Raw genomic sequence first — 10,394 nt, 5'->3', positions numbered from 1 at the left:
TAGATCAGGTTCCTCGTAGACCAGCTCGTAGTCTCCTTCTGGTGCTCCGCCGTTGGCCTCCACTTCATTTTCACAGTCTAGCAAGGGTGTCGAAAGAAAGTGAGTACAGAAGTACTCAGCAAGTTCAAAAGAAAAAAGGTGTATGATGCATTAACTACGACCATTGATCAGAAAATCTCAGGTCAATGCATGTTTCGAAAACATTTCTTCAAACGGTTATTTTGAAAACTATGCCCGCCAGTCTTCACAGGTTGACCAGAACTTCACCGAGTTCCTTTCCTTCCGCATTCGTAGTTCCCTTCCCGGAACAGGGAGTGATAGCCACAATTTAATACACTCTGCAGAGGTGCGTTACTTTTCCCATAAGAGAACTTATCTTTGATACCAACTGAGACGCGTTTCTCGTCCACACTTCCTTGGTGTGGGGCTAGGTGTAAGATCCAAGCCAATCACTGCCTTCTCCGCGACCCTGCATACCCACTCTTTTGTCCACTCGATGTGCTACGGACAATCAATCATAGACGGTAGAGCGCTCTCATCCACTTGGATGGGGATTTGAAAGGATTTCCCAACCTACTGCGGTGTTATCACAACACCCAGCCAGACCCTATCAAGTCCGTTGATATGCAGAAGGGAAAAGATGCAGCGGACTTCCCCAGAGCCATTATAGACCTCATGGTTAACGCGAAATGTACTGCGCTAGAATCACTAGACGACATTGGTGATTAGTCATATATGAGTAGAACCCATGTGATGGAACCTCCACCATATCAACACATACCATGGTTCCATTGGCCACCACATAGTCATATTCATAATTGGAAAAGTAACATTTTGTTTTCAATGCAGGAATGGTAAGTATGGTACTTTTGCGAGTAAATTGATAGTAAATAATCAAGATGACATGAGCAAGGGTGAACTTGCCTGGTGACTACGAGATAATGTAGTTCGATGTGTTGGATGGAACCTGGGCCTCAGGTTCTGTAAAGAAGCATCATTGTCTGTAAGGGCAATGTTGTAAAATCCAAATAATGCATGCATGGGTGTATTATTTCATGTTGAATCCCTTACCCCGGAATATTTATTAAGATTTGGATGATTTAAATATTGATGCCTTTGGCGGTAATTTATAAGTCCTTTAAATCATTTAAAATTGTTTTCTTTTGAAAAGAAAAGTATTTAAGAGTAATAAAATTTTCCTTTAGAAAATATTTATTTCAAATAAAGAATTTGAAATAATAGAGCTTTCCTCTTTTTGGGAATAAAAGAATTTTGGAATATTAGAATATTTCCTTTTCGAAAAATTATTAATCCTTCAAAAGAAATGACTTGGAATAATAGAATTTTATTTTGAAAATATTTGATAAACAAATATTTGACTTCATTTGGAATTTTCCTTGATTTTTATATCAAAGGAAAATTGCAAATTTAAAATTCTAAGTTCAAAATTAGAGAGTGGATTTGGTGATTGAGGGGATACGTGAGCACCTGGTAATCACCGTTGGATTTGGTCCACCATCGTTGGATTCTGCTACTCACTAACGGCCACTAACGACCATTCACTAACGGCCACTACCTCGCCGGCCTCCACCTCGCGCATATGAGGTCGCGTTAGTGTCTCCTCGGCCAAGCGCGTCGCCGTGCACCCTCCCCACGTGTCTCCGCCCTTCCACTCGACGCGCTGGACCGCATCGATGCATGTACAGTGCTAACATCATTAGACACGTGTCGAGCAGAGAAGGGGTGCTCACGTATCCCCCTGATCAGCAGGCTTCATCCGTAAATTAAATTCAAAAATTCTAAAATTTGAACTTGTGTTATTCATTTAATTTCTTATTTTATTCTGGTTAAGAATTATTTTTAGTACACTAGTCCAATTTTTCTTGAATTTTTAGAGGTATTTATTATTGTTTAGAATTGTTTAAAGTCCAAGGGTTATTTGATAATGTGAAAAGACCAAAATGCCCCTGGGCCCACTAGTCAGGTCAACCCAATGGGTTGAACCAGACCGGCACAGGTGGTCTGTCGGCCCACCGGCCACTCTCTCTTCTCTCTCTCTCACTCACACGCGAACCCTAACCCTAATCGCCTGGCGATCCCGTGGCGATGGCGTCGCCGCCACGGTCGCCGCCACTCTCCGGCCGTCTTCGGCGGTTCTAGGGCTCGCCACTGGGCGTGTTCGATGCAGCGCGCGATGGCGCTCACTTCCATCCGCGTCGATCTGGTCTTCCTCTCCTCTGATGAACGTGTGCATGCTCGCCCGTGCCATACGCCGACGAGTTCATCGACGAACTCCGTCGATCTGCACCTCCTGGACACGCCCGCGTGTTCGCCGCCTCCTACGCTGGTGGTGCGTGGCTTGGCACCGGCCTAGCCGCGGTTTGACACCGCCGTGGCTGGCCTGTGCCACCGCGCCTCCATGGACGCCGCCATGGACTCGCCAAGTACTATGCATCCTTCTGCTACTCCTCTCTACTCCATCCTCTCCATTTGCTCGAGCTCTGCCTACTGAATCCTCCTATGCGTATGTTGTTGCTGCTGTTGTTCTTTCTGTGCTTGCTTGATGCCCTGCCTATGCCTACTGCAGCCATGCTCTTGCCTATCTATGCCTACTGATGCTATGATGATGCCTATTTAATTCCTACTGGTCAATTGTGCTAGGCCTATCCTATCTGTTCATGCCCTTCTGTTGCTCATATGATTACTGATGCTTGTGTTCATTCTATCCTATCTATTTATGCTTTTGTGCCACTCCAAATGCTTGCTAGTGGCCTTGCTATTGACAGAGGCTAGCATCGCTGACACTTGTGGTGCCACTGATGCTCTCATGTGCCCTGTATATAATCCATCCGGTCCATTTGGATCAATGCATGCTTGTGGTGCTTTTCTGTGCCTTGTACATGATGTAATTGATCCATTTGATCAACAGATTCTAGTGGCTAGGTTACAGGGTTAACTCTTGGCCAATTGGTGTACTTTCCCTAGCTACTGCTATGGTTTATACTTGCTCTAGCTGCTGCTCATGTGTGTGTGTGTTGTTGTTGTTGTCCATAGCACATTGGACAAGATCCGATGGCTAGGATGCAATTGGTCATGCTACTGGTTGCCTCTCAGTGATGCTACTGCTTGTCCATGGATGGATTGCTTTGTATTCATGTCTTGATGGATTATTTATATGTGGACTGCTTATGCAGTGTTGATTATATGCATGGATTTGTATGAAATAATATCTCAAATGCCAATTAGAAGATAAATAAAGTCTAAATCCATTTCTGGATAATGGTGACTTATGAATTTGGCTTATTGGATGGATTGTGGTTGATGTGACCACATTAGCCTTGCTACTGCTTGGGTTGCTCTCACTGTTGGATTAATTCTTGTTGGCTACTCATACTTTCTTGCACAATAGGGAATCATAATTCATATGAATGCCACTGTGCTTGCGTGTGAAGAAATATATGCAAAAACTAATGGTTTCCTGGCTAGGAATTTGCTAGGTTGTCTTTGTAGCTTCTAGTACCTATGTATCACTTTACTAGTTGCTATATGTGCATATATACTTGTCTATTTGCACAAGAATAGTATCTGGATGATATTTGGATCTAGTTGCTCTATTTCTGCCAGTAATCCTTGGTCAAAACCAAGTGATGATAACCCACATGAGCATCTGCTCATGCTTATGCCTTCTGTCATGCTATGAAATGGATTGGATCCATTGGATCCACTCCAGGTACAAGTTATACCTTGTTCCAGCTCCTAGATGGCTATGCTTAGTTGTTGTTGAGCTTCTTCTTGATGCTTTTGATCACTTTCCCTTCTCCTCCTAGCTCCTGGATGATCTTTCTTAAGTTCCCATGTCTCTGTCTGGTTTTGGTTGGTTAGTTTGGATGAATGGATGGTTTCTATGGTTGATCTTGGTGTTCTTGAGCAAGAACAAAGATGAACTAGCCAATGTTCATTGCTGGTTGTTGCTGGTGGATGTTTATCTGGTCGACTAGGTGAATTATTTCAGCTGGTTCTACCCTTTTATACTATCTGATGATTCTCCCTTGCAATGACACACATACATGTGCCCTTTTGGTGACTATGCAATGGTTGGTTTGCTGTTGAGCATGCACCGCAGCTTGTGAGCTGTGTGTGTGCTTGTGGTGGAACTTGAGCTCATGATTGCTCAAATTCTGGTCTTCTGGTGTCTATCTTGCTTCTGGCAAGGATTTGGACAATGATAAGTGTCATTGACACTTGTATTAACCCCCTGGCTAGTTTTTCTTTCATTTGCAAGTTTCAAGCTTCATTTCATCTAGAGACAAACATTCTAAGACTAATAGTTTAGGATTTTTGCATATGATCCAATTCTTGTAATTCTTATTTTGTTTTATTTATTATTCTATCCATTCTTGTATAATGAATATTGTAAAGACAATGTAACTTGTGTGTATGATCAATAAAGCTCAAGGTTTTACTTATGAGCTTTTGTGTAAATTTAATATTCACTTTTGAATTATTTGTGTATGTGTGATGTGATTTGCATTATGAATTCGTAATTCATTTATATATTGCTTACTTATTATTTCTTTTGTTTGAAATCAAATATTAAATGCCAAATAAAATAATCTCCCAAAATCTCTAAGTTCAAAAGAGATCATGTCGTAAATTCATAACACTCACATTGCTCTAACCCTAATAGCAACGAGAGATAAACATCGATCCCTCTTATGTTTCTTTGCAATAAGGCACGAAAATTTCCCCCGTTTTGCGATGAAATGCACATCCCATTTCTAAATCTACCCTTCGTTGTTCCTATGTTCTCGGATATTACAACCTCTCGCCCTTAACAAAAACTTCGTCCCGAAGTTGTGGTTGACGTACCTGAATAGCTCGGGGTAGGATTTTCTGAGATCGACTTCCTTTTCCCAAGTTGCTTCTCGCTCGAGGTGATGTTTCCATTGTATCTTACAGTACTCGATTGCCCTATTCCTTAGCTTCTTCCAATGTACTTCCAATATCTTCTCGGGTCTTTCGACATAAGTTATGTCTGATTGCAGTTCTAACTCTTCATGTGAAACTGGGTCGTCTGGTGCCTTCAAACACTTCTTGAGCTGAGATACATGAAATACATTGTGAATCAAACTCAACTTCTTGGGTAATTCTAGCTCAAAAGTTGTCTCTCTGTTTTGACTGAGTATCTTGAATGGTCCTATATATCGAGGACTTAACTTTCCTTTCACACCGAACCTTTTTAGTCCTTTCATTGGGCTAACCTTCAAATACACCATGTCTCGTACTTTGGGTTCCCACAACCTTCTTTTCTGGTCGGCATAACTCTTCTATCGACTCTGAGCTATCTTTAGTCTATCTCTGATAATCTCGATGACTCCTTGTCTCTCCTTGAGGTAATCTGGTGCAAACTCTTTATTTTCTCCCGTCTCAAACCAATAGATTGGAGATCTGCACTTTCTTCCATACAATGCTTCATACGGTGCCATCTGAATACTACTTTCATAACTGTTATTGTATGAAAACTCTGCTAGTGGCAGATGGTCCTCCCATGAGCCTCCAAAATCTAGAGCACAAGCTCTAAGCATGTCTTCAGGTATTTGATTGGTTCTTTCTGTTTGTCCTCTGGTTTGTGGATGATATACCGTGCTGAAGTCCAACTTGGATCCTAGAGCTTCTTGGAGTTGTTTCCAAAATGCTGACATGGAGATCGAACCTCTATCTGAGACTATCTTCTTCGGTATTCCATGTTTTCTAACTATTTCCTTGACATAGATATCCACAAGCTTCTCAGAAGTATCTTTCTGATTTACTGCTATAAAATGGGCACTCTTGGTAAGTCTATCAACAATTACCCATAGCATATCCTTTATTTTACTGATCATTGGTAGACCGGTAACAAAATCCATTCCAATTTCATCTCATTTCCATTCCGGTATATCCAAGAGTATAAGTAATCCAGCAGGACTCTAATGTTCTGCCTTTACTCATTGACATGTATGACATTCCGAGACATACTTAGCTATTTCCCTTTTCATGTTGTTCCACCAGAACATTTCTTTCAAATCCATATACATCTTGGTACTTCCCGGATGTATTGAGTAAGGTGTTTCATGAGCTTCCTTCAGTATGATTGCCTTAACTTCTGGATCATCTAGTACACATATCCTTTTCTGAAAGTATAATGAATCAAACTCTCCTACATTAAATTCAGATGGTTTTCCTTCCTCAATTCTCTTGATTTCTTCTTGGATGAATGGATCATCAACTTGTTTTCGGATGATCTCATACTTCAAATCAGAATACATCTCATCCATGATCCTCATAGTTGCTATACTACCCACTATATCACCTTGAATGAGTAAAATTTAAGCTTCTTCTAGTTCTTTTCAAAGTTCCTTTGGAATTTATCATTCCGTAGGTTGATTCTCAGTACTTTTTCTACTCAAAGCATCTGCTACAACATTAGCTTTGTCTGGTGTATAGTCGATCGTCAATTCATAATCCTTGATCAACTCTAACCATCTCTTCTGTCTCATGTTCAATTCCTTTTGAGTAAAGAAATACTTCAAACTCTTATGATCCGTATATAGCCCACACTTGGATCCATAAAGAAATTGGCTCCAACTCTTCAAAGCATACAAGTTTGCCGCCAACTCTAAGTCATGTACTGGGTAGTTATGTTCATGTGGCTTCAGTTGTCTTGATCCATAAGCTATTACTTTACGGTCTTGCATCAGAACACGTCCAAGTCCATTCTTGGAAGCGTCACAATATACCGTATAATCCTTTCCTGGTTCTAGAACTGCTAACACACTGGTGTTGCAGTTAACTTCTCCTTGAGTTTCTGAAAACTTGCTTCACACTCATCAGTTCACAAAATGGGGTGTTTTTCTTGAGTAACTTGGTCATTGGTCCTACAATCTTCGAAAATCCCTCAATGAATCTTCATAGTAACCTTCCGTTCAAAGAAATCCTCTTATTTCCTTAGCATTCTTGGGTGAATTCCACTCCAATACAGACTAAACCTTGCTTGGATTCACAGCTATCCCTTCTTTGGTTATGACATGCCCAAGAAATTCTACACTATCCAACCAAAATTTGCACTTGCTAAACTTAGCATACAGTTGATGTTCCCTTAGGATCTGCAAAACTATCTTCAAATACTTTGCATGTTCCTCTTTATATTTGGAATATATCAAAATGTCATCGATAAACACTATCACAAACTTGTCCAAGTACTTCATGAATATCTTGTTCATCGAATTCATGAAAATAGCTGGTGCATTTGTTAGTCCAAATGGTACAACCAAGTATTCATGGTGTCCATACCTTGATACAAAAGCTGTTTTTGGAACATCCTCCTTCTTAATCTTGATTTGATGATATGCTGACCTCAAATCTATCTTCGAGAAGACTCCAGCTCCTTGAACTTGATCAAGAAGATCTTGTATTCTGGGCAAAGGATACTTGTTCTTTATTGTTACATTGTTGAGATTCCTATAATCTCCACACATCCTCTTACCTCCATCTCTCTTATCCACAAAGATAACTGGAGTTCCCCATGGTGACACACTTTCTTGGATAAATCCTTTCTGTTCCAGTTCATCAATCCGGGCTTTCAATTCCACTAACTCCTTCGGTCCCATCTTATATGGTGGTTGAGCTATTGGTGATGTGCCTAGAATCAGGTCTATCGTGAATTCTATCTTCCTATCGGGTGTCATACCCGGTAATTCCTTGGGAAACACATCTTGAAACTCATTTACCATAGGGATTTATTCAATATTTACCTCCTTCAAACTATTTAGCTCCAATCCTATCTCCAACTGAGTGTATTTGTCTCATTGAAATACTATCTGAACTCCAATGGAATTGCGGAGTGATACTGTGTTGTCTCCACAGTTTATCACTGCTCCATTCTCCGTCAACTAGTCCATCCCTAGGATGACTGATATATCCTTCATGGGAATGATGAAAAGGTCCGCGAAATAAAGACAATCACATATGGTTATGACCTGTGCCTCTTTCACGTGGATTACTAAGATCGTTCCCCCTGCGGATAAGACAGTTATGGGATATTCTAACTTGGAACATCTAATCCCGTATTTTTCCACAAACTCCCGTTCAAGGAATGAAGTAGTTGCTCCAGTGTCAAATAGTAATTTGCCAGGATGAGTAAGAATGTTGAGCGTACCTAAGACTGCTTGATCCGACTCTCCAGCTTGCTTGTTGTTGTTGCTGCTGAGCTGTTGCTGCTACTGTTGTTGCTGTTGTTGTTGTTGCTGCTGCTGCTGTTGTTGTTGTTGTTGTTGTTGTTGTTGTTGTTGTTGTTGTTGTTGTTGTTGTTGTTGTTGTTTCCATCTTGCCCACAACCATAACATATGATCCTGGGTTTCTGATAGTCCTTCTGCACATGTCCCTTCTGTCCACAGTTGTGACAGACGATCTGATTGTATACATGAGTAAAATATTAGTAGTGATGATGCATCATAATAGTTATAATAAAGAATTATCGCACTAAAAGATATGGTTTTTCTATTCTCAAGTGAATAAACACCATACTTCTAGAGAATTCTTTACTATTTCTACTTGACCCCTATAGGTTTTTCCCTTTACTAGGTTTTTCCAACCTAAGGTCGTAACATTTGCTCTGATACCAGCTGCGGTGACCAAGCATACCACTGCATGTTGTAGTATACAAGTCGTTGATATGATCTTTATGAAGGGACTTATTCACAAATATCACATCCCTCAGAGTGGTACAATAAAAACATTGCAGGTCATAACACTCTAGATTATATTACAAACATGGTCTTAACAAGTTGGTATTCTCACAGGTCCGATGAGAACACCCTAAGATACTACTGAAGTACTATTACAACTCAACATAAAGTTCAAACTGAGCTCAGCAACTTATAGGTAAGCTACTATGCTGCTCGACTCTAAGATATCTAGGGTAAGACACTATTCCTCTGCCTCATTGTTGTTAGCTCCGTAGCTATTCCGTAGTCCACGCCTTCCACTCCTCTGGACAGATCAGGTTCCTCGTAGACCAGCTCGTAGTCTCCTTCTGGTGCTCCGTCGTTGGCCTCCACTTCATTTTCACAGTCTAGCAAGGGTGTCGAAAGAAAGTGAGTACAGAGGTACTCAGCAAGTTCAAAAGAGAAAAGGTGTATGATGCACTAACTACGACCATTGATCAGTAAATCTCAGGTCAATGCATGTTTCGAAAACATTTATTCAAATGGTTCATTTTATTTTGAAAATTATGTCCGCCAGTCTTCACAGGTTGACCAGAACTTCACGGAGTTCCTTTCCTTCCGCATTCGTAGTTCCCTTTCCGGAACAGGGAGTGACAGCCACAATTTAATACACTCTCCAGAGGTGCGTTACTTTTCCCATAAGAGAACTTATCCTTGATACCAACTGAGACGCGTTTCTCGTCCACACTTCCTTGGTGTGGGGCCAGGTGTAAGATCCAAGCCAATCACTCCCTTCTCCGCGACCCTGCATACCCACCCATTTGTCCATCCGCACATCACTGGTAGACTCTCCCGTTCATACGGCTTTACACTCGATGTGCTACGGACAATCCATCATAGACGGTAGAGCGCTCTCATCCACTTGGATGGGGATTTGAAAGGATTTCCCAAACTACTGCGGTGTTATCACAACACCCAACCAGGCTCTATCAAGTCCGTTCATATGCAGAAGGGAAAAGATACAGCTGACTTCCCCAGAGCCATTATTGATCTCATGGTTAACGTGAAATGTACGAAATCACTAGACGGCATTGGTGATTAGTCCTATATGAGTAGAACCCTTGCAGTGGAACCTCCACCATATCAACACATACCATGGTTCCATTGCCCACCACATAGTCATATTCATAATTGGAAAAGTAACATTTTATTTTGAATGCAGGAATGGTAAGTATAGTACTTTTGTGAGTAAATTGATAGTAAATAATCAACATGACATGAGCAAGGGTGAACTTGCCTGGTGACTACGAGATAATGTAGTTCGATGTGTTGGATGGAACCTGGACCTCAGGTTCTGTAAAGAAGCATCATTGTCCGGTAAGGACAATGTTATAAAATCCATATAATGCATGCATTAGTGTATTATTTCATGTTGAATCCCTTACCCCGGAATATTTATTAAGATTTGGAAGATTTAAATATTGATGCCTTTGGCAGTAATTTATAAGTCCTTTAAATCCTTTAAAATGGTTTTCTTTTGAAAAGAAAATGATTTAAGAGTAATAGAATTTTCTTTGGAAAATATTTATTTCAAATAAAGAATTTGAAATAATAGAGCTTTCCTCTTTTTGGGAATAAAAGAATTTTGGAATATTAGAATATGTCCTTTTTGGAAAATTATTAATCCTTTAA

Source organism: Lolium perenne, chromosome 2 (genome assembly GCF_019359855.2).
Source record: "Lolium perenne isolate Kyuss_39 chromosome 2, Kyuss_2.0, whole genome shotgun sequence".
In the NCBI taxonomy this organism is placed as follows: Eukaryota; Viridiplantae; Streptophyta; class Magnoliopsida; order Poales; family Poaceae; genus Lolium; species Lolium perenne.
The sequence above is the reverse complement of the archived record's forward strand: the minus strand, read 5'-3'. Positions refer to the sequence as shown.